Raw genomic sequence first — 25,716 nt, 5'->3', positions numbered from 1 at the left:
ATTAGTAGAACCTTTGGTGCTGCTTTTTTCTAAAATATTTTGCTCCATCCTATCTCTGTTATTCAGCACCAGCTCCTGTTCAGTATTGCAAACAGTCACTCATTAAATTGAAAATGATCCTTCCATGTGGGGCTGTGAGCCAGTTAGTGGAGGAAGGATTTACTGTAATTGCAGACTGTGGTTCAGATTCCAAATTATTAGAGATTTTGCAGTCAAGGCTGATCACTGAACATACACGATGCTTTATACCTTAATAGGCAACTGTCATGCTCGAAGTATATGCATGCTTCAATCTTCTTTTCACTGGCTAAGTCAAACACAAATATTACCAGAATAAATTGATGCATCAGAATTCAGTGAATGAAAAGCCACAAGCATGCCAGATCAGAGTTAGAGGGTTCTGCATCTCATACGTATTCGGGGTAACTGTATCTGTGAACTTATACTGGGTTATTATTCTGACTACACCAGATGAGTATATCTTGAGTGTATTTGAATCTACAGATCAGAAAATTTACAAATCCAGTTTTCGGAGCTAAAAAAAGTGATGGAGACACAAGAGACTGCAGATGCTTGAATCTAGAGCAACATGTAATCTGTTGGAAGAACTCAGTGGACAGGAAATTCAATCACAAACAAGAGAAAATCTGCAGATGTTGGAAATACAAGCCACACGCAAAATACTAGAGGAACTCAGCAGGCCAGGTAGCATCACTTTGGGCTGAGACCCTTCATGAGGACAGGAAAAAAAGATGAGGGGGTCAGAGCTAGAAGATGGGGGGAGGGGAGGAAAAAACACAGGGTGACAGGTGAAACCGGAAGGGGGAAGGGGTGAAGTAAAGAGCTGGGAAATTGATTAGTGACAGAGATACAAGGCTGGAGAGAACAGAAGGCATGGGAAATAGAAAAGGGGAGGGGGAGCAGAGAGAGGTGTTAGGCAGGAAAGAAGATAAGGTGAGAGAGAAACATCAACTGTACTCTTTTTCATAGATGCTGCCTGGCCTGCTGAGTTCCTCCAGCATTTTGTGTATGTTGTGGGGAGAAAGCATTGTTGATATTTTGGGTTGAAACTGCATCAGGACCTGAAACTGGGTTGTACCAAAGTAATTATTCTGATTTTGTGAGATGAGGAATTGGTGTCAAAAACATGCAAAATGAGAAGGGAAGATTAACTTCCCTTCTAACTGAATGATTAGAAATAAGTTAGTCTTTTCTGATGACACAGCTGTTTTTGGTAGAAACTTAGATGGTGATAAGGTGGCATATAGGAGTGTGATAGACCAGTTAGTTGAAAGATGTTGTACAACAACCTTGCACTCAATGTCACTCAGTGCGACCAGGGAATGGATTGTGGACTTTAGGAAGGGGAAGTCGAGGGAACACAGACCAGATGTTATCAGAGGGTCAGCAGTAGAAAGGATGAGTTGTTTCAAGTTCCCGGGTATCAATATCATTGAAGATTTTTCCTAGTCCCAACATGTAACATATTGATGTAATCATGAAGAGGCTACGCCAGTGGCTATATTTCATTTCAGAGCTTGTGGAGATTTGGTATGTCACCAAAGACTACAGCAAATTTATACAGAGGTACCATGGGGAGCATTTTTACTGGTTGCATCACTGTCTGATATGGAGGGGCCACTGCACAGGGTTGGAAAATTCTGCGGAAATGAGCAAACTGAAAAGAAAATGCCTTAAAAAGAGAGCATCCTTCATTAAGGACCTGCATCACCCTCTTCTCATCCCATCAGAGAGGAGATACAGGAACCTGAGCATTCTAGGAACAGCTTCTTCCCCTCTATCGTCAGATAATGAGCCCTTGAGAACTACCTCATAAAAGTCTTATTCATTTCCATAGATGCAGCTTGACCTGCTGAGTTCCTTCAGCATCTTATGTGTGCAACAAAAAACTCACTCCTTTTTACTTCTTCCTTGTACTACTTATTTATTTTTAAAATTTATTTCTTATTATAATTTCCAGTGTTGTGGAGCTCTGGGGCACGGTCGACAGCTTGCCCCAGCATTCCTAGCAGCCAGTGCTACTTATTGTTCTTGTTTTAAAATGGGTTCATGGGTTTATTCGGATGTTCAAGTTCATTTATTGTTACATTTTAGCTTGGGTTATACAGCTGTTCACTTGTGTTTCTGTGGGTCACCCCGACTGTAACTGGACTGTGTGATAACGTGTGAGACTGGTTGGTTCTCACTGAGCGATGGCGCTCTGACTGTTATCGTGCTTGTTGCAATAAAACCGGCTATAGGGATAAATGAGCTCTTCTCGTCTGTCATGGACTGAATGTTCACCACTTTGGGGTCAGGAGTGGGATTAGAAATTGATAGCAAAACTGAAGAGCTGCAACATCAGCTTACATCAGTAAGATCCGAGTAATAAGTTGAGGGACTGAGTGATATGCCTTCCCTGCACTCCTGAATACGGGATGCCGACCCAGAAGGAGTACTTGGAACCGAGCATCATCCCTTCCCAGGGAACTCTGATGAGGTGAACAGACCCAGGCTCCCCAATTCGGGACGCACCGTGGAGTGCACCACCTGCCACCCTCGCGGCCTGTGTCGGGGAACCCAAGATGCCGCGCCCACGAGAGGATGGGCAACGCTGCAGGCACCACCAATGCCACCAGAGATCGAGAAGGATCAAAGGGTCCCAGCAATTAAACCCACAAGGCCCACCCTGAATCCACTCAGATACAATGGTACAGGCTGCCTGGAGCCTTACCTGGCACAAGTCAAACTTGCCACATGGCACGACGGGTGAGCCCTACCAAGATGGCAGTGAACCTTGCTCTGGCGCTGGAGACGGATGCCTTGCAGCCCCTCCTCAAGCTAACATTGCCTGAGCAGTGTGACCACAGGGCCCTCATTGCTGCGTTTCACATCAGTCCCACTGTGTGCCATGGAACGATCTCTGGTGAGGCAGAGCATGTGGCCTGGGACTGTCCCACACCAGCTCCACATCACAGCCCAGTGCAGCCATCGGGAATCTCTGAGTGAGTGGCGTCGCCCGAGACCTCCAGCAGAATCCCTCCATTGTCGTCCCTCCGGGTGGGCCATTTAGGTGAAGAGCAAGGCTTATACGTGGACTGTGTGGTGGAGGGAATCAGATGCCATGTGTTGGGAGCCACGGGGTCAACCATCACCATCGTCTGCCCCGGTGTCCTCCCCAACACGGACCAGCCATCCCCACTTGGGTGAACAACAATGGAGGTCCAGCTGGCTACGGTAACCGGCGACTGCGAGGCATGTGAGGAAAGAGGAGGCTGTGTATTGCAGTGCGGAAAAACACTGGAGCACGAAGTATGGTTTGCCAACATCCAGGAGTCCTGCATCATTGGCCTGGACCAGCTGACCCGCTGGGGGGCCCAGGTGGATGTGTTGGGGGCAATACTCTACCTCGGTGCTGAAACCATGGCTCTCCAGCAGGGCAGCTCCAGGGAGCAAACCATGCGGACACAGCAATAACCACTATCAGTCTCACAGCAGCCCTCTGCAGTGCAGCACACCCTGCACTGGCCAATCACAACACAGCAGAACCAGGGGCAATTGGTGGTGCCGGCACTTCAGGTGGCAGCCAGCAGTGAGGTAGACCGCCCCACCATTGACCACCACCAGCTGTGCTGTTAGCGGGAGAATGATCCTGCGCTGGCCCGGGTGAGGGGAGGACAGTGGCCGGAGTGGGCAGAGGATCCAGAGACCAAAGCCCTATACTCTCAGAGGGGCACGCTGTTGGGTTGCTGTTTTCCAATGGGGACAGACATCTCCCGCAGCTGGTGGTCCCCCGAGGGCTCTGTGCCACAGCGCTGTGATCGGTGCATGACCTGGTGGGGGCTGGCCAATTCAGGTTTGCGAAGACATTCAGCAGGCTGCACAAATGCTTTCATTGGCCTGGGTGCAGGCAGGGTGTGGAGCTGTCTGTGCACTGCTGCCATGCTTGCATGTCTCAGAAGGGGCTGGGCCGCCAGCCTAGGTTGGGGATATTCCAGTACCTGGTGGGGGCCCCAGTCTGGGTCTACTGTACTACTCCACCCAGAAGAAGGGACCATCCCCCAGGCTGGGAGCCACTGGAATGGTCTGGGAAAGGTGCATCTCCGATGTGGTGTACTGGGTGCTGTTACCTCAGTGGTGGAAGACTGTCATGATTTACCAGGACTGTCTGGCACTGTATTGGCCCTCGATCACCACTGATCCAATGAGACTGAAGTAACACTCCAGGTCCCTTGCCTCTTGCCTCACCACACAGTGCCACCCCTAGGGGGGTACAAACTTCACTCCAGCACCCCAGGTGGAGGCGACGACCTCCAATGGGACTTTTGGACTTTGTTGTGGACTCTGGGGTTGCTGGGGATGGTGTACCCCTCAGGTGGGGGCAGTTTGGTGCTCCGGGGGCGTGATCGACTGCTCGCCTCAGCTGGCCAGTGCTACTTATTGTTCTTGTTTTTAAAATGTGTTCGTGGTGTGTGTGTTCAGTAGAATTATGGTGAGATGTTCACGTTCATTTATCGTTACATTTTGGCTCAGGTTGTAACATTTGTTCACTTGTACATTTGTGAGTTGCCCTGACTGTAACCGAGGTGGGTAATAATCACCTCCCTTGCCTATGTGACTCTGTTGGTTCTAGAAACATAGAAACCCTGCAGCACAATACAGGCCCTTCGGCCCACAAAACTGTACTGAACATGTCCTTACTTTCGAGGTTCTCATTGATGGCATTCTGTCCATTATTGCTTGTCACAATAAAAACAACATTTGAGATAAACGAGCATTTCTTGTCTGTCATCATGGACAAAATGCTTGCCACAGTATATTTTATGTACTGCTGCTGCATAACAACAAATGTCAGGACCTACAGTATGTCAGTGATAATAAACCTGATTTTAATTCTGAACTCTGGTGGCCCTTCTGTCAAAATACTGGAAAATGAGTTAGTCTTATCGAACCTGCTGTTTCACCAGAGAAGCAAGCAGATAACCTCATGCGTCCAACCCAAGCACTGGCAAGAATAGAATTAAACTAATTTCTGAGCATGGGATGGCAAAGATGTCATGGTGTCTTAGAGTAATATATCATGGAAATAAGTCATTTGGCTCAACTTGCCTCTGCTGGCCAAGGTCCCTTCCTAAGCTGATCTTACTTACCTGATTTTGGCCTATTTGAACCTTCCCTATCAATGTAGATATCCAAAAGTATTTGGTTCTTGCAAATATATTGTTAATCAGAAAGTTCCAGGTAGGATGTGGAGACTGCATTGACTAAATGGCATGTCTCTGCATACCTGAGGTCCCTGACAAATACACATGACTATTCAGCACAGAGATATCCATTGGATCAGTTACTCAGCAGCAAATCATAGCACATGGAGTGGAACAAACCCACAAATAAGGAGGTGCTGTAGTAGACTGGCAGATTAACCTCTACCTTGCTGAGGCCATGAAACAACTCTCAGACATCTCCTCTAACTTACCCCTTCAGCAGGACCTCACTAAGGAGCACCAGGTGATTGTCACCTGCACCATTTTTGACCTTATTATATTTAGGGATTTCCCATCCACTGCCACCAATCTCATAGTTCCCCTACCCTGCACCTTCCATTTCTACCTCCTTCCCAAGATCCATAAACCTGCCTGTCCAGGTAGACCCATTGTTTCTGCTTGTTCCTGCCCCACAGAACTTATATCTGCATACCTCAACTCAATTTCATCACCCCTGGTTCAATCCCTTCCTAACTACATCCGTGACACTTCACATGCTTTTGATCTTTTCAATGACTTCAAGCTCCTGGGTCCTGGTTGTTTCATTTTCACTATGGATGTCCAGTCCCTATACAACTCCATTCACAATCGGGAAGACCTGAAATCTCCCAACTTCTTTTTGGACACCAGACCCAAACAATTCCCCTCCAACACCACTCTCTTCTCTCTGGCTATATTGTCCTCATTCACAATAATGGATTCCTCCCACTTCCTTCAAACAAAAGATGCTGTCATGGGCACTTGCATGGGTTCCAGCTAGGCCTGATTTTGCCAGCTATGTGGACAGTCAATGTTCCAAGCTTACACTGGTATCACTCCCCAGCTTCTCCTATGCTATACTGACGACTGCAATGGTGCTGCTTCCTGTACCTATGCTGAGCTCATCGACTTCATCAACTTTGCTTAAAACTTCCATCCTGCCTCAAATTTACCTGGACCATTTCTGACACCTCCTTCCCCTTTCTCAATCACTCTGTTTCTATCTCTGGAAACAGTTTATCCACTGATATCTTTTAAACCCACTAATTCTCACAGCTACCTGGACTATATCTCTTCCCACCCTTACCCTTCTCTCAATTCCTCCCTCTACCATCAATGCTGCCCTAAACCACATCTCTTCCATTTCATGGACTGCCTTCACCTCATCCAGCTACAACCTCACCAGGGAGAGGACTCCTCTTGTCCTCATCTATCACCCCACCAACCTTCACGTCCAGCACATAATTCTCCATAACTTCCACCATCTCCAATGAGATCCCACCTCCAAATACTTTTCTTCCCTCTCCGCCCACTTTCTGCTTTCCACAGAGATCACTCCCTATCTCCCTATGCAACTCCCTTGTCCATTCATCCCTCCCCACTGATCTCCCTCCTGGTGCTTATACTTGCAAGTGGAACAAGTGCCACACCTGGCTCTGCACCTTCTCCCTCCCAAACAGTCCTTCCAAGTGAGGCAACACTTCACCTGTGAGTCTATCAGGGTCATCTACTGTATCTGGTGTTCCCAGTGTAGTCTCCTGTATATCGGTGAGACTGGACGTAGATTGGGAGACTGGTTCACTAAGCACCTACGCTCTGTCCGCCAGAGAAAGCAGAATCTCCAGGTGGCCACACATTTCAATTGTACTTCCCACTCCCATTCCGATATATTGATCCATGGCTTCCTCTACTGCTGCAATGAGGCCACACTCAGGTTGGAGGAGCAACACCTTATATTCTGTCTGGGTAATCTCCAAACTGATGGCATGAACATCGATTTTTCGAACTTCTGGTAGTTGCCCACCCCCGCTTTACCATTCCTCATTCCCTTTTCCCTCTCTCACCTTATCTTCTTACCTGTCCATCAGCTCCTTCAGGTGCACCTCCTCCTTCCCTTTTTTTCCATGGCTTTCTGTCTTTTCCTATTAGATTCCCCCTTCTCCAGTCCATAATCTCTTTCTTCAATCGACTTCCCAGCTCTTTACTTCACCTCTCCCACTCTTGCAGTTACACCTATCACCTACTACCTTGTGTTTCTTCCCCTTCTCCCCCACCATCTTACTCTGAATTATCATCTCTTTTCTCCAGTCCTGATGAAGGGTCTCAGCCCGAAACATCGACTGTTTATTCTTTTCTATAGATGCCACCTGACCTGCTGATTTCCTCCAGCATTCTGTGTGTATTACTTTGATTTCCAGCATCTGCAGATTTTCTCTTCTTTGTGACAGAACTAGCCCTGATGACTGCCGGTCTGACCGCTTCCTAATCTACTAAATTATCTCCATCAACGTGGCGTCAAAACATTAACATCAACGGGAGCATTGGCTCAATGAGATTAACTGTAAATGTGAAATGTGATCTGAAATGAAAGACTGAATAATTGTGCGTTAATCTGCGAGTGTGATATGAAATGTAAAGATAAGAAAAGAAGACAATGGTCACAGTACCACTCAGATTGATCGACTGTGTACTCACTTCACTGGCTGTGACATTTATTATGTATGAACTAGGCTATAAGTAGCTTAAGATTCACTGATCCAGATAGCTTAGAAGTGTTATGTTTTGTAACTCCAAAACATTAAACTAATTAAAAGGAAGACCCGGGATTCCGAACTGTGAGTCTAACTTTGTGTTTTGACTTTAAATGAGACGTGCACTTATCACGTGGTAGAATCATGACGTATGCAATTCATTTAGACCATAAGACATAAGAGCAGAATTAGGCCATTTGGTCCATCAAGTCTGCTCCATCATTTCATCATGGCTGATCCATTTTTCCTCTTAACCCCAATCTCCTGCCTTCTCCCATATCCCTTCATGCCCTGATCAATCAGGAATCTATCCAACCCTACCTTAAATATACGTACATACTTAGCTTCCACAGCTCACTGTGGCAATGAATTCCTCTGGTGAAATTCCTCTTCATCTCCATTCTAAAAGGATGCCCCTCTATTCCCACCATATGAAACATACTCTTCACATCCACTCTATCAAGGCCTTTCACTACTGAATAGGTTTCAATGAGATCACAACTCATTCTTCTGAATTCCAGTGAATATAGGGCAGAGTCATCAAATGTCCTTCATATGACAAGCCTTTCAAAGCTGGAATCATCTTTGAGAACCTCCAAGTAAGGCCTCACTAATGCTTTATAAAGTCTCTATGTTACATCCTTTATATTTCAGTCCTCTTCAAATGAATGCTAACATCACATTTGCCTTCCTCACCACAGACTCAAACTGTAATTAACCTTTGGGGAATCCTGCAAAAGCATTCCCAATTTTCCTTGTGCCTCAGTTTTTTTGTATTTTTTCTGCTTTTTGAAAATAGTCAACCCTTTCATTTCTTCTACCAAGGTGCATGACCATACACTTCCTGATACTGTATTCCATCTGACATTTCTTTGCCCATTCTCCTAATCTAAGTCCTTCTGTAGTCTCTCTGCTTCTTCAAAACTACCTGCTCTTCCTCCTATCTTTATATCGTCTGTAAAATTTGCAACAAAGCCATCAGTTCCATCATTATATTAACATAGAACATAAAAGGAATTGGTCCCAACACAGCCCGTTGTCGAATACCACTAGTCACCAGTAACCAACCAGAAAATGCTCCCTTTATTCCCACTTTTTGCCTCCTGCCAGTTAGCCACGCTTTATTCAAGCTAGAATTTTCCCTGTGATACCATGGGCTCGTATCTTGCTAAGCAGCCTAATGTGTGACACCTTGCCAAAGGCCTTCAGTAAACCCATCAACTGATTCTCCTTTGTCTATGCTGCTTGTTATTTCTTCAAAGAATTCAAACAGATTTGTCAGGCAGGATTTTCCCTTGAGGAAACCATGCTGTCTATGGCCTATTTTATCACATGCCTCCAAGTTTCCCAAAACCACATCCTTAACAATAGACTCTAACATCTTCCCAACTACTGAGGTCAGACTAGCTGGCCTATAATTTCCTTTCTCCCTTCTTGAAGAATGGAGTGACATTTGCAATTTTCCAGAGTTCTGAAGCCCTTCCAGAATCTAGTGATTCTTGAAAGATCATTACTAATACCTCCACAATCTCTTCAGCCACCACTTTCAGAACCGTGGAGCATACACCATCTGGTCCAGGTGACTTTTCGACCTTCAGATGATTCAGTTTGCCAAGAACCTTCTCCCTAGTATTGGTAACTTCACACACTTCATGACCCCTGACACCTGGAACTTTCACTATACTACTTGTGTCTTCCACAGTGAAGACTGATGCAAAGTATTTATTCAGCTCATCTGCCATTTCCTCGTCCTCCATCACTACCTCTCCAGCATAATTTCCCAGCAGTCTGATATCCACTCTTGCCTCTCTTTTACACTTCATGTATCTGAAGAAACTTTTGGTATCCACATTAATATTATTGGCTAGCTTAATTTTGCATTCCATCTTTACATTCTCAATAACTTTTTAGTTGCCTTCTGTTGGTATTTGAAAACTTCCCAATCCTCTAACTTCCCACTAATTTTGCTCTGTTATGTACTCTCTCTGTTGTCATCCCTGCCAGTGTTTTTTTTTCCAATCAGTTCTGGCCAATTCGTCTCTCATGTCTCTGTAATTCCCTTTACTCCACTTTAATACTGATACATCTGACTTTAGCTTCTCCTTCTCGAAATTCAGGGTGAATTTGATCATTTTCCCCTAAGGGTTCTTTTCCCTTAAGCTCTCTAATCAATTCCGGTTCATTGCACAACATCCAATCCAGAATAACTGTTCCCCTAGAGGCTCAACTATGAGCTGCTCTAAAAAGCCATCTTGTAGGCACTCTAGAATTTCCCCTTCTTGGAATCCAGCACCAACCTGACTTTCCCAATCCTTGTTTATTGAAATCCCCCATGACTATTATAACATTGCTCTTCAGCATGCTTTATCCTTACTACTCACATTAGGGTCTTTTTACCCTTACAGTTCCTTAGCTTTATCCACAATGATTCAACACCTTCTAACCCTATGTCACCTTTTTCTAATGATTTGGTTTCATTTTTACCAACAGAGCAATACCACCCGTTCTGCCTTCCTGCCTGTCCTTTCAATACAATGTATATCATTGGACATTAAGCTCCCAACTATAAGCTTCCTTCATCAATAGTGCCTACACCATCATACATGTCAACCTGTAACTGTGATACAAGTTGATCTACCTTATTCAGTATACTACACACATTCAAATATAACACCTTCTGTCCTGATTTCAGCACTTTTGATTTTGTCCGTCTTTTACATTGCAGCTCATCCTGTTGACTGCAATTTTACCCTATCATCAGCCTCGCGTTTCACTATACATTGCCTCTGTTTGTAAACCAACTACCTCATCAAATGGTCTGTACATACCGGCTGTGTGGTGAAAAAAGCACAACAGCTCCTCTTTCACCTCAGACGGTTGAAGAAGTTTGGTTTGGGCCCCCAAATACTAAGAAATTTCTACAGGGGCACAATTGAGAGCATCCTGACTGGCTGCCTCACTGCCTGGTAAGGGAACTGTACTTCCCTCAATTGCAGGACTCTGCAGAGAGTGGTGCGGACAGCCCAGCACATCTATATATGTGAACTTCCCATGATTCAGGGCATTTACAAAGCCAAGTGTGTAAAAAGAACCCAAACAATCATTGGATCTGAGTCACCCCAACCACAAACTGTTCCAGCTTCTACCATCCGGGAAATGGTACTGCAGCATAAAAGCCAAACCAACAGCTTCTTCCACCAGGTCATCAGACTGATTAATTCATGCTGAAACAATTGTATTTCTATGTTATATTGACTGTCTTGTTGTACAGAATATTTATTATAAATTACTATAAATTGCACATTGTACATTTAGACAGAGACGTAATGTAAAGGTTTTTACTCCTCGTATATAAAGGATGTAAGAAATAAAGTCAATTCAATTCAATTCAATCTTCAGTTTCATCACTGCACTTCTCACCCCCCCTGTGAAATTTGTTTAAACACGCACAAACAACTTAGCCAACCTGCCCACAAGGATATTGGACTCCCTTGGATTCAGGTGTAACATGTTCCCTTTGTACAGGTCATACCTTCCCTGGAAAAGATCCCAATGAATCTGAATCCCTTCTCCCTGCACTAGTTCCACAGCCACACATTCACCTGCAAAATCATTCTATTCTTACCCTCAGTAGCACATGCAGCAAATAAAGATTACTACCCCAGAGGTCCTGTTCCTCAGCTTTCTACCTAGCTCCCTAAAATCTCTCTTCAAGACCTCCTCACCTGGTCTTTCTATGTTATGCTTACATATAACCTGTAGTGAATTGCTTAAATGAATAAGAATGCTTAATCAACAATATATTTACAATTCTACTGAAATATTAAGTACACAACACTCCTTCTTGCTTCGCGATAAACTCCAACTCAATAGAATGCATCTCAACTACATACACAGTATATAATATAATACAACTACTATATGTAGACACATACAGAATCGTAAATTTTAAATCATCCCATTTAGGCCTAAAGATTTAATCGCTATGGAGGCTTCCTTACTCTGTAGGACTTGTGGTTCTGAAAATAATCTCAGGCTCTGGGACCTCTTCCATGCTGGTTGTCAGAGTTGACTTGGAGACTGCAGGAAGTGGTTCTGACAGCGGTAGCCAACTTTCTTCTAGTTAGTGCAGCTTGATCTTGGGAAGGTGCACTTAGTTCACTGGAATATTCTTTTATTAATCCTTCTATTATTCCCTTTATGATCTGATCTCTCCTCTTGATTACCTCGTCCACAACATCATCTGTTTTCATATCTCCAGTGACTTATTTTGGACTTCCACTCATCCAGCTGGTTTTTGGTCTTTGCATCTATTTTTATAGATAGCTTTTTGTCTTCCACTTGAAGTTCATGCAATATTCTTACTTCTTTATAATCACAAAAGCCAAATGCTTGCAACTTTCCTGAAACTCCATGAACTTTCTTCCAACTTAAAACCAAAGATTTCATAAGTAACTGCCTGATTAACATATCAGAAGCTTCCTCAGATATGTTGCTTACATAAATTGTTGCTGTTGGACCAGTGCTTTTGTCTTTTTCATGATTCCTCTGACCAGCATGACTCTTCCTTGGTCAAATATATTTTCCAAAAAAAGGCAAAGAATTTGGCATCAATGCCTGTTGTTGGTGTACAGCATGAAGACAGTTCTGGCATCATCCAGTACCTTTCTTAGTTCACTTTCAGTTGACTCTATTGCAGAGGATGTGGCATGCAAATGGTGGATGGATCTCCAATCAATTTGTAGTTGTCTCAGCCAGTCATATCCCCACAATGCCAGTTCTCCTGCTTTTAACACAATGTGGCTTGTTCATTATTGCTTTTCACTGTTACAAATGTCATTCCTACAGGAATTATTAATTATGAATTATAAGGCAGTATGAATTATTAGTTGAATATCTGCAGGCTTCAGTTCAATATCTTTGAAATGCTTTTCACACTCATCTTGTGCAATGGCTGAAACAGCCAAGCCAGTGTCCCTTTCCATTTTAATTATTTTGTCACTCACTTCTTGTGTAAGCAATATAGCTTGTGTATTGGTTAGTTTTCACATTGTAAATCTCAAAGCTACACTGTCATTTGTCATTCTCATCATTCCCAGATTTTTCATCATCCGCATGCAGATTAATACTCATTTTGAAACTACAACTTGACTTTTTATCCTTTTCCCAGTGCAATCTTTGTATGCCTGACATACTATTTCTATGTGTACTACCTCGTTCCATTTTCTACAAGTTTTTCCTTTAAATCCGCATTGATCTGGTGTACGTGAAGAATGGCAACAATGGTAACATGATTTGTTCGGCCAGGCGCATTTCTGTTTAGACGTTGCAATTTTGTGCTTGGTCACATTCACTCCTGACTGCAACTCAATTGCACCTCCTTCTGCTGTTTCCATGTTTTCAACTACTCTTTTAATGTAAGTTGTGCTTCAGTTAGTAGCAATTTATGACTGCTTTCTTGTAAGATTTTACAAGCTAAATGATCTCTCAGTACATCATTAAGCCCATTGCCAAACTGACAATACTCAGACAATCCATTCAATTCAGTCACATAAGCTGAAATGGACTCCTCCGACTTTTGATTCCACTTATGAAACCTGAAATGTTTGGCAATCAACAATGGTTTTGTTTCTAAGCATTCCTGCATTACTGTACTTTCTCAATAGCTGCAAAGCTCATTTCTGCTGGTTTTGTTGGAACAGTTAAACTTCAAAGCAAACTGTTAGCTTTTAAACTCAATGCCTCAGCAAAATTGGTACTTGTTTCTCATTGGCTGTTTAATTTGCTTCAAAATTGGATACAATAGGGTCTTTCAAGAGACTTCTGGATAGGTACATGGATCTTAGAAAAATAGAGGGTTATGGGTAACCCAAGGTAATTTCTAAAGTAAGTACATGTTTGGCACAGCATTGTGGGCCGAAGGGGTTGTATTGTGTTGTAGGCTTTTCTATGTTTCGAAAATACCATTCAATCCATTCATTATATAAAATTTCGGTATCTGTTGTGTAATCAAGCGCATCAATCTTTCCTATGTAGCCAGCCATCTCTGCTTTTTTAAAATGACTATTATCACCCAGTACTCTCTCTTTATGAATCTGTGAATTCATCTGTTTTCTTCCTTTTTTTTAAACTCAACTGGCTCTGCATGAGCTGGGTTGAATTTTTCACTTGCTGATCGTCGCTGCGCATTTTTAGTTCAAATGTCTCACTGTGCTTCAGCAGGTTGGCGGCCGTCTCGGGTTATTTTAAAAATACATCATTGCCTAGTTACAAAACTAGGCTAATGTTTTGTAACTCCAAAACATTAGCCTAGTTCAAAGGAAGACACGGGAGTCTGAAAAGTGAGTCTTAAGTGAGGCACACACAAATCGCATGGTATCATCGTGACGTATGTAATTCACTTATTTTTACATATAACCTGTAATGAATTATCTGAACAAACAAGAATTCTTAATCTACAACATTTTTACAATACTACTCAAACACTACTGAAATACTAAATACACAACAGGTAGAGCATTGGCTTGTTCGTACATATGTAAAACTGCTTCTTATTGAAGTACGTGAACAGTTCACAAGTAGTAACAGAAGAAAATGTTCAGTTCAAACATGAGGAACAAAAAGCAACTCCATATCACATTTCACTTAGAGTATGGAGACCATGAGGAATGGCTCAAGCTCTTCCACCCCACTTCCAAATGATCATCAATGAGACTTAATGTACTTCTGGAAGTGCTGGTACTCTCTGTTCCTTTACCCCAAAGGGCTACACTTTGTGAAGTGACAATTGACAATTTCAGTCACCATTACCATTACAATCAGGTTGATCTTATCTCCTGCAACATCCCACACTGGAAAATCATCTCAGAGTTCGAAACTACAAAAATCGCTGTTACGTTGCCCATTTGATGGAGATGCCGAGGTTCTGTTGCCGGTTCCATATTTCTGCACAACTGAGGAAGGTACATTGACAACACTTCAACAGCACTTCGATAGGAAGGGTCTAGAGGAATCTAGTCCACACATGGTCAAGTTGGATTAGCTTAACTGGAAATCTTGGTTGGCTTGAACCAATTGGGCTGATGGGCCTACTTCCATGCTATGTGACTCTAGCCTCTGCAACTAATTTGGCAGGGTGTCGGAAATGAATGCAAATTGTGGATTTCCAGCACCTGCAGAATTTCTCTTGTTTGTAATTTTATGAATCTGGTTTGTTTCAGGAAAAAAAGAAAGTGAAGGGTCATCTGGGAGGGAAGGGTTGGACTGAACTTGGAATATGATTAAAGGTCAACAAAATATTATGGGCCAAAGGTCCTTTATCACACTGTACTGTTCTGTGTCCTATGTTTTATAATACATCACTGATTTTCATCAGGGTATAATTCACACAGTAATTCACACATCTTAAGCAAGAATAAGATGTTCATTCATTAACACAAGAAATTCTGCGGATGATAAAAATCTTGAGCTAAAGCTGGTTATTGTTCGACTGCAAACCCTAGTCAGAAGAGTTAGCAAGTCCTTCAATGTACCAACTATTTGAAGCATATTGTGTTTGCTTTCATTTGAGAAGGGGATTAGAGGTGATGAGATTCCTAAGCACCACTTTATCCTCATGGGTGATGGATGTCTTCGGTTTGGAAAGGGTTATCAAAAAAATCCTTGGCTTGCTGATCCATTGCATTCATGCACTTTAGCATCAGTGTTCCAAGCAGCAAGACTACGTTTACTTGAAAAACTTCTGTCCAGAAGGACTGCAGCCGCTTCTCACACATTCCAATTACTTATTAATAACCCACTGCCTGTGGAATGTTGGCAAAGCCATCAACTGTTTGTCTCAATCTCTTTTTGTAGCTTGAGTACATCTTATTATTTCTCAGATTTATTTGCCTATTGAAGTAAGCGTCACAAATCACTAAAGGTACTGAGCTGGTTAACAAGGCTATAAAGAAAGACAAACAAAGCACCTGTGGTCATTTAAGGGGAAAAGTATTGATGAGCAGAAAAGCTATTTTCAACTGGTGCGACCGACCATACCATGGTTTTGCTGTCAGATTTAAGAGATAGTAAAACGTTTTATAATTATGCAAAATGGAAAAGCATGGCTTAAGTGAACATAAGTCACTTGGAAGATGAGAAGAGGGCATTAATATTGGGTAACATGGAAATGGCTGAGGCCGTTAATGACTATTTTGTGTTGGTATTCACGGCGTAGGACACATCTAACATGCCAAACAGAGATGTTATGGATACAAAGGGAGGTCTCTAAAGAGGTAGTGATGAGCAAACTAAAGGTAGACAAGTCCCCTGGTCTTGATGGGATGCATCCTTGGATACTGAAAGAAACAGCAGAAGTTATAGTAGACTTGTTATAAATTACAAAAATTCTCTTGACTCTAGACAGGTCCTGGTGTATTGTAAGGCAACAAACATCACACCATTGTTTAAAAAAGTTTGGGCCAGTAGCTTAAAAATGTTAGAATGGAAAATGCTTGAAGCTATCATTAAGGAAGAAACAGCTGGATAGTAGTGGTTTCATCAGGATTCATGAAGGGCAGGTACTGTTTGACAAACTTACTGAAATCTGTTCAGGATATAATGAGCACTATGGATAGAGGGAAATAGATGGATGTTATATACCTGGATTCTCAGAAGGTATTCGATAAAAGATAAAAGATGAGATAAGGATGTATGGAGTTGGGGTAATGTGTTAGCTCGGATAGAAGAATCATTGACCAATGGAGGGAGGAAGTTTGGATATTTGCGTGTTTCTCTGGTTGGCAGTTGTAGTGAGCAGAATGCTGCACAGATCGGTGCTGGGTCTGGAACAGTTTATGATATACATTATAGGTAATACATTAATGATTTGGAAAAGAGGACTGAGTGTACCTTACACTCTCTGAGGCAAAGCGATCTGTCCCCAGTTAAGGCCTCACCTTTGTCAACCTGCGCCAACACCTCAGCGAGTTCTGCGTATGCCATGACGCTGAATTCTTCTTCCACCAGCTCCGTCTTCAAGCCTACTTCTTCAGCAAGGACTGTCCCACCCCGACCGATGACCCCTTCTCCCGTCTTCAACCCTCCTCCCCTTTGTGGACACCCTGCTCTGGTCTTCTGCCTGCACTGGATCTTTTTATTGCTAACTGCCAATGAGACATCAACCATCTCGACTTCACCACACCCTGTTCCAATTCCAACCTCACTGCTTCCGAACGCTCTGCTCTCCGCTCCCAGCACACCAATCCCAACCTTACCATTAAAACCCGCTGATAAGGGGGCACTGTAGTAGTCTGGCGTACTGACATCTACCTTGCCGAGGCACAGCGACAACTTGCTGAACCTCCTCTTTCTTACCTCTCAAACATGACCCCACCGGGCCATTGTCTCCTACACCATCACCAACCTTATCAGCTCTGGGGATCTCCCATCCAATGCCACCAACCTCATAGTTCCCACACCCCACACTTCCCGTTTCTACCTCCTACCCAAGATCCACAAACCTGCCTGTCTAGGTAGACCCATTGTTTCAGCTTGCTCCTGCCCCTCCGAACTCATTTCTGCATACCTCGACCCAGTTTTGTTCAATCCCTTCCCACCTATGTTCATGACACTTCTCAAGCTTTGGATTTTTTTCAATGATTTCAAGTTCCCTGCCCCCCTTTGTCTTATTTTCACCATGGACGTCCAGTCCCTATATACCTCCATTCCCCACCAGGAAGGTCTCAAAACTCTCCGTTTCTTTTTGAATTCCAAACCTAACCAGTTCCCCTCTACCACCACTCTCCTCCGTCTGGTGGAATTGGTCCTTACTCTTAATAATTTCTCCTTCGGTCCTCCCACTTCCTCCAAACCAAAGGTGTAGCCATGGGCACCCCTATGGGTCCCAGCTATGCCAGCCTTTTTGTTGGCTATGTGGAACAGTCTATGTTCCAAGCCTATATGGGTATCCATCCCCCACTTTCCCTTTGCTACATCGACGACTGCATTGGCGCTGCCTCCTGCACGCATACTGAGCTCGATGACTTCATCAACTTTGCCTCCAACTTCCACTCTGCCCATTACCTGGTCCATTTCCGACACCTCCTTCCACTTCCTATCTCTCTGTCTCTAACTCTGGAGACAGCTTACCTACTGATGTCTACTATAAGCCCACGGACTCTCACAGCTACCTAGACTATTCCTCTTCCCACCCTGTTACTTGTAAAAATGCTATCCCCTTCTCACAATTCCTCCGTCTCCGCCGCATCTGCTCTCAGAATGAGGCTTTTCACTCTCAGACGAAGGAGATGTCTTCCTTTTTTAAAGAAAGGGGCTTCCCTTCCTCCACCATCAACTCTGCCCTCAAACGCATCTCTCCCATTTCACGGTAGAGGAACTTCTGTCACCTCCAATGGGATCCCACTACCAAGCACATCTTTCCCTCCCCCTCTCTTTCTGCTTTCCGCAGGGATCACTCCCTACGTGACTCCCTTGTCTATTCGTCGCCCCCCCCATCCCTTCCCACCGATCTCCCTCCTGGCACTTATCCTTGTAAGCAGAACAAGTGCTACACCTGCCCATACACTTCCTCCCTCACCACCATTCAGGGCCCCAGACAGTCCTTCCAGGTGAGGCGACACTTCACCTGTGAGTCGGCTGGTGTGGTATACTGCATCCGGTGCTCCCGGTGTGGCCTTTTATATATTGGTGAGACCCGACGCAGACTGGGAGACCGTTTCGCTGAACACCTATGCTCGGTCCGCCAGAGAAAGCAGGATCTCTCAGTAGCCACACATTTTAATTCCATGTCCCATTCCCATTCTGATATGTCTGTCCATGGCCTTCTCTATTGTAAAGCTGAATCCACACTCAGGTTGGAGGAACAACACCTGATATACCATCTGGGTAGCCTCCAACCTGATGGCATGAACATTGAATTCTCTGACTTCCATTAATGGCCCTCTCACCTTCTTAGCCCATCCCTATTTATCTATCTATTTATTTATTTATCAATCTGTCTGTTTATATATATATCTATTTATTTAATATATATTTTTCCTTCTTTTTTTCTCTCTCTTTCTCTCTCACAATCATTCCTTGCCTGCTCTCCATCTTCCTGTGGTGCTCCCCTCCCCTTTCTTTCTCCCTCGGCCTCCCGTCCCATGATCCTCTCCCTTCTCCAACTGTGTATCCCTTTTAGCAATCAGCTTCATCCCTCCCCCACCTGTCTTCTCCTTTCATTTCAGGTCTCCCCCTCCCCCTCCCACTTTCAAATCTCTTACTATCTCTTTTTATCGTTAGTCCTGATGAAGGGTCTCAGCCTGAAATGTTGACTGTATTTCTTCCTATAGATGCTGCCTGGCCTGCTGCACTCCACCAGCATTTTATGTGTGTCCTGAGTGTACCACATCTAATTTTGCTGATGACACTAAATTGAGTGAAAAAGCAGAGGATATGGAGTGCCTACAGAGAGATATTGATAGATTAAGTGAGAGTGAAAGGGTTTGACAAATGGCGCATTGGTAAATGGGAAGTCATCCACTTTGGAAGTGAAACTAGACTGGTCAAGTTCAAGTTTAATTGTCATTCAACCATACATGAATCCTGCCAAATGAAATAGCATTTAGCCTGGGGTCAAGGTGCAAAACACAGTACCAACAGTCATATACAGCATAAGGCACATATTGCACATGAAATAGCAATATGCATACACTCATTCAGAAAATAGATATAATACATCTCAAGTCTCTAAGTCCATGAATGACTCTGGCAAGAGCAGGCCTGCAGCAGTCTGCAGACAAACACAATCTAGTTTATCTTCCACTGGGTGAACACTGGGGGCAACACTGATGCCAGCATGGACACTGCACCACATTGCGTCCAGGCACTTACTCAGAGGCCTCACTCCTGGGTAGTTGTAAACAGGCATGGGGCCTCATCCCCACTACAACCAAGGCCATGCAGCACCCCCTCTCGCCCCCCCCCACCGTCTGTACCACCAATAAACCAGTGAACCAGACTGACCGTTTTCCACATCATCAATGTCCAACAGGGTCTTACAATCACAAGAAAACTGACCAAGACAATCACCCACTGTTAGACTGCACACTAATTCCATGCACAGACTCCCAATGCCTCTCTGTTTCAGCAATCGAAACAGACTACACCGAGTCCAGCTCCTCCACTAATGAGCAACTAGCTAATGGGGTAGACTTGCAGTACTTGAAGTTCTTATTGTCTAGCAGCATATTGCAAATGGAAAAAAAATACATTTAGAAAGGAAAATAACACCTTTAGTTGGCCTCGTAGAGACCACTGCATCCGAGCATGCTGCCATTTTACCATTTATCATTTAAATGGTGAAACGTTTTAGCATGCTGTTGTGCCGAGGGACTTGGGAGTGCACGTGAAAAGTTTGGCTTGCAGGTGCAACAGATTGTCAAAGGCATATGGAATGTTGGCCTTCATTGTTAGCAGTATTGAACTTAAGTGCAGGAAGTCTCTGCAGCAACTGTACAGGGTAATGGTGTGGTTGTACCTGGAGTACTGCATGAAGTTTTGGTCTCTACTTAAGGGAAGATATACTGGCTTTGGATATTGTTCAGAGGAGGATCATCAGGTTGATTCTGGAGATGAAAGAGTTACCGAAGAGTAGAGATTGAATCATCTAGGACTACACCGACTGGTGTAGACCCAGATCCTCACAGAGGAATCAAAAGTAGAGAGAGTGAGCAGTTCCAAATTCCTGGGTGTCAAGATCTCTAAAGACCTAACCTGGTCCCAACACATTGATGTAGTTATAAAGAAGGCAAGACAACAACTATACTTCATTAGGAGTTTGAAGAGATTTGGCACGTCAACAAATACACTCAAAAACTTCTATAGATGTACTGTGGAGAGCATTCTGATAGTCTGCATCACTGTCTGGTATGGAGGGGCTACCGCACAGACCTGAAAGAAGCTGCAGAAGGTTGTAAATTTAGTTGGCTCCATCTTGGACATCTTCAAGGACCGGTGTCTCAGAAAGGCAGCTTCCATTATCAAGGACCTCCAGCACACAGGACATGCCCTTTTCTCACTGTTACCATCAGGTAGGAGATACAGAAGCCTGAAGGCACACACTCAGCAATCCAGGAACAACTTCTTCCCCTCTGGCATACGATTCCCAAGCGGACATTGAACCCATGGACACTAACTCACTTTTTAAATATTTCTTTTTTTCTGTTTTTGCTCTTATTTTAATCTATTTAATATTCATATTTAGTAAATGATTTACTTATTAATTGTTTATTTTTTTCTTTTTCTTCTATATTATGTACTACATTGAAATTTTGCTGCTAAGTTAACAAATTTCACAACATATATTGGTGATAATAAACCTGATTCCGATTCTGAATTCAGAAGAATGAGAGGTGAATTTTATAGAAACATGTAAAATTATGAAAGAGATAGGTAGATATATGGAGGAGGTTTTGCTTGTTGAAAAGCTGAAAAGAAAGGACAATAAATGTCCGGAACAATTGCTGATGAGAGATTTAGAATATATTTCCTTACCGAGGGACTTCAGGAGCATAACCTAGATACTTTAATGGGACACCAGAAAAAGCATGAAGGAAAATGACCAGAAGAGTATGCTACTGAAGATAGTTGAAAGAAGATTGTCACGTTTCTGTGCATAAACACGGGTGAAGACCAGGGGACTTAATGACCTCTTACTGTGTGGTACATTTTGATGGATGACTGAGTAGCCTCATGAAAATGACCGTTTACTGCCTGCTTCACCATTGAAATGTACTTAAGTGCAAGAAGTTTCTTCATTTGAATTAAGCTTGCCACAGAAAGTTAAGTCTCATTACTTTATATCTAAATCGTCTTGAACAAGATGAGAAGTTTTTAATTACTGGCAATCAACCTCTCTGGGCTGAAACTCAATTATTTCACATGGAGAAGTGCAATCCTCCAGACATTAATTGTTTATCAGTCAGGTTGTTTTCACTACAGGTGGTCAGGGAGAGCTGAGTATATTGCAGCTCTCCTTTCCCACATGGACTTAATGCAAATCTTTCTTTAGGAGCATCTGCTAATTGTAGTATTATTCTTATTTCTTAGTGATCTCTGAATCCTTGGCTCTACCATCTTATTTTGATTATCCTTGTCTATTGTTGGAGCTGGGCCCACTGACACTAGTTTCTCTCTGTATTTCAGTAAAGTAACCAGTTGTTGTGTATGTTGGATTGTCAATAGCATATCCCAAGATGTTGACAGGGAAATGGATAAATTGGCCATTGTTAAAGCTGGATGCAGATTGGAAGCTGACTCCTCTCCACCTCAAGGAATTTTGGAACACAAATTGTTGGCCTAACTTTCTTCCTTTACGTAGGACATAGAACATTACAGTGTGGGTACAGATCCTTCAGCCCACGATGTTGTGTTAGATTTATTAAACTGGCAATTAAACCCTAGAGAAACCAACCCCTTCTGTCCATATTCCTCCATTCTTTCACTTTCATGTGCCTATTAAGAATCCCTGAAATGCTTCTGTTATACCAGCCTCTACCACCACCCTGGCAGCACATTCAAAGCACCCACCTCTCTTTATGTAAAAGAATTTGCCCTGAACATCACCTTTAAACTTACACCCTTTCATGCCTGCTGGTATTAGGCATTTTGACTCTTTCTTAACAGCTTTTCAAACTCTGAATTATTTTTATCCCAGAGAGACTACAGGGGAGAGTTATTTGCCAATTCCTGGGAGTTATAGTTAAGAGGAGAGAATGGATGGGTTGAAATTGTTTTCTGTGAAACAGAGAAGGCGAACTTGAGATTTAAATAGATGTTTAACATTATTAAAGGTCTGGAACAGGGCAAACAGAAAGAAGTTATTTTCCTTGACAGAGAAGTCAATGTTTAAAAAACTTCAAGTTACGTTAATTGACAGAAGAATTAATGGAGATTTCAGGGGAAAAAAGTCTTTTCATTCAGAATTCTCTGCCTGAAAAGATTGTGGAAGCAGAAATATTTAAATAAGTACTCAGATGAGTTTTTAAGTGCTTACTCTACAAGGTGATGAACTGAAAATGAGCTAGGAGGCATAATTTTTTATGGCCGGAATCAGACTTCCTCTGTGCTATAAATTCTATGATTTAGGAGAATTATTTGTAGCTATGCTTAATCATTATCAAAAATGATGTCTATGTAACCACTAACAGGAGAAAATCTGCAGATGCTGGTAATCCGAGCAAAACACAAAATGTTGGAGGAACTCAGCAGGCCAGGCAGCATCTATGGAAAAGAGTATAGTCAATGTTTCAGGCTGAGATCCTTCAAAGTCCTGCTGACTGTACTCTTTTCCAGCATTTTGTGTGTGTTGTGTGTGTCCATGTAACCACTTGTAATTATTCCTTATTGTATATCAGAGTGATTATAGGCACAGCACAAGTGCTCATCTCTCTCTCTCTCTCTCTCTCTCTCTCTTTCTCTCACGCACACACACACACACATACAGAATTAATCAATAGTCTGGAACAATTCTCTTTTAACTGGAATAGAGAGCTTGCAATGTTCTTTATTTATTGCATGGTATAATGCTAACAGATTAGGTCTAGTTAAAGCACTTTTTACATTGTTAAGACCTCCTGACTGCTTTTTAGCCAAAGTACCTTTGAAGGACGGTCACTGTCAAAATGCTGATTCATACACTGTAAGCTCTTAAAAATGGCAGACGTAAACGACTAGGACAGATGGCTAAGAAAAGAAATTAATCACACTATTTTGTTGTTTAGCCTTTGTGGACTTCAGAATGGATTTTTCTTCATAAATGCTTCATAATAATGAGCATCATCTAACACTTCATAGAACTTATCGTGCACAATGTGTCTTCTGGTTAGGGAGTTACTGGAACAATATCATTTCATGTCTGGTTGTCCTATTGGAACACCACGGGGGTAACTGGACCATACTGCCCTCTGACACTCCTAAGAAAATTAGTTGAATCGTGAAGGAAACTTTGACCAAAATTCTATTCCTGTCCATCAGTGCATTTTCAAGAACCTCAAATCTTCAATGTCTCACTTAATCAGTGACCCTACAGTCCTATCAACCCCTATTCCTTACAATCCCTATAGCTGGTTCCTTAGCCTTTAATCACACACACACACACACACACACACACACACACACACACACACACACACACACACACACACACACACACACACACACACACACACACACACACACACACACACACACACACACACACACACACACACACACACACACACTCCTATTCCTTTTCTTTCACCTCCTGATCTGCACAGTTCTTTCTAAATTCACTTCAGCCTCCATCAACCTGTTTATATCCCATCCTCCACTCACTCCATCTGCCCATCATCCATACACTGGTTCCTCTCCACCCTACCTCCTCATTTGATTCCACACTTCATCTTCCTTTCCCATCAGACTCTACGAGTGGAATCCTTTGTTGCTTCCATCTATCACCTCCCAGCCTCTGTTGCAATTTCTGCTCTCCCCACCCTTTCTGCCTAGTACCACTTCTCACCTGGTTCCACCTGCCAGTTATTGCTCCACCCCTTCCCTTCACCTATTTATACTCTCACCACTCTAACTTTGAGTCCAGATGAAGGGACTTGATCAAAAACATTGTCTCCCTGTTTCCCCTTCCCCATTGGTGATGCCTGACACGTTGAGTTCTTCCAGCATCTTGTGTGTTGTTCTACTTCTTTTGTGCCTCTTCCACATGCAATAAATGCTGGAATGTTGGTTAGTCCTTGCAAAATCCTGGCAGGCCGGTGATCCCAGGTCTGTCCCAGCATTCCCTCAGGCCTGAGGCTGGCTTCCCAAGCTTTGCCTCAGGTGTGGAGGACCAGGTCCTACCTTGTAACTTAATTCTGATGGTGCAGGATAAAGGCCAAAATGACTACTGACATTCACATCATGCTATAGCAGTCTTGAATCAAAGAATTACATACACTTTCTCTTCTCAGATCTGTCTAAAGTTTATTGATTTCCACTGGTCCTAAACCTTACCAGGTATCAATCACGCCCTAGTTCCTAATGACCAGACCTATAGTTAGGGTCTGATGAATTTGTGAACAGTTGTTTCTGACATTACGAATGCTCTGCGAAGATGAAAAAAACTCCCATGATGTCATGGTCACATTTCTGACAAATGCAGATGACCTAACTGGGTCTCAGATTTCTCTCGCTTCATCTTTGGAGGCTGTCCAGGGCTATATCTGTTGCCCTCCTTGAACAAGTCCCATTACCTTCATATATATTAACTCAGAGAGTGCTTGCTGTAATAATAAGAACATCATTACCAAAGACATTCCACGGATGTGCTGTTATGACTCAGGGTCAGGTTGTGGAATCTATGTTCCTTGTCCAATACTTGCAAGGATGTTACCTAGCTTTGTGAAATTGTTACTGCAAAAAGTTTAACTAAAAATAACAAATCCAGCCTCCGTTAATGACTAGCTAGACAGAACAAGTACATAGTGTTACTCTCTGTTCCTTGTTCTGATTCTTCTGATGTCTAAATACCCTATTGAATCCAACTTCCTACACAACTGTTCGCTGAGGAATAATATTGACTAGGAAACCAGAAAGACTTTCTGTACTGCTGCTCAAAATTCTCTCTGTCCAATGAGGCAGTAATATTGCATTTACTAAAGCATTCAGAAGCAAGCATCTCAGAGAACCCTCCCCAAAGCACAGTTGTAGGACCATTGGTCTGTGAGGTGAAAGAATGATCTTTGAGTTGAAACTGGGCAGCTGAGAATACATTGGATTGGAAGATACAATGAGGGTCTGTAGACCCAGACAGATCCATCATGGGCACAACCTTCTCCATCTTCAAAAGATAGTGCTTCAAGAAGGTGCCATTCATCACTAAGGATCCTCATCACCCAGGGCTTTCCTTTTCTTATTACTATCCTGAA

General features: G+C 43.1%; 1 protein-coding gene across 1 annotated transcript in view; it reads left to right on the top strand.

Annotated features, from left to right (window-relative positions):
- LOC140739509 (dedicator of cytokinesis protein 2-like) overlaps window positions 1-25,716 on the top strand; it is a 651,201-nt gene that overhangs the window by 301,405 nt on the left and 324,080 nt on the right. The window lies entirely within an intron of this gene.

The sequence above is a fragment of the Hemitrygon akajei genome, chromosome 15 (genome assembly GCF_048418815.1).
Source record: "Hemitrygon akajei chromosome 15, sHemAka1.3, whole genome shotgun sequence".
In the NCBI taxonomy this organism is placed as follows: Eukaryota; Metazoa; Chordata; class Chondrichthyes; order Myliobatiformes; family Dasyatidae; genus Hemitrygon; species Hemitrygon akajei.
The sequence above is the reverse complement of the archived record's forward strand: the minus strand, read 5'-3'. Positions and strand labels throughout refer to the sequence as shown.